The 498-nt window shown below is 41.6% G+C and overlaps 1 pseudogene; it reads left to right on the top strand.

Annotated features, from left to right (window-relative positions):
• Window positions 1-322: 322 nt before the first annotated feature.
• Window positions 323-498, top strand: LOC121920045 (annotated as a pseudogene).

The following is a 498-nucleotide window of genomic DNA, read 5'->3' on the forward strand; positions in this document are numbered from 1 at the left end:
TTTCAGTTGCTGGACATCAGAATTTTTAAAGGAACTTTAGAAGCAATTGCCAAGTGAATTGAACTTCAGGGTGAGTATGTGGAATAGCATGTAAGTTTCATGACTCTAAGCCATTTTGCTATTTTATATAAGGGCTGTCATTTTATTATGCCATTGTATTTAATGGGACTTGAGCACCCACAGATTTTGGTATCCATGGGGGCCCTTGAACCAAACCCCAGCGGATACGAAGGGTCCACTGTGCAATATTTTTTGGCATTTGTCATACAGCTTTACAGGTAATTGCTCCATGGTACTAGCCTTTCAGTATTACCCAGCAGTAATACCTACATGGCAGGGGAGACACCATGATCACAAAGGTGGTTTTCCCAGGTTGAGGCTCATCCATTGCACTCTGGGTGTGCTGACCCCTGCGATGTCCCCAAATGTGGGAAACTTGACTGCATAATTTGTGATAGCCTGAATTGATAAAATCTGAAAAGAAATTCTTACTTCATT

The sequence above is a fragment of the Sceloporus undulatus genome, chromosome 1 (genome assembly GCF_019175285.1).
Source record: "Sceloporus undulatus isolate JIND9_A2432 ecotype Alabama chromosome 1, SceUnd_v1.1, whole genome shotgun sequence".
Lineage (NCBI taxonomy): Eukaryota > Metazoa > Chordata > Lepidosauria > Squamata > Phrynosomatidae > Sceloporus > Sceloporus undulatus.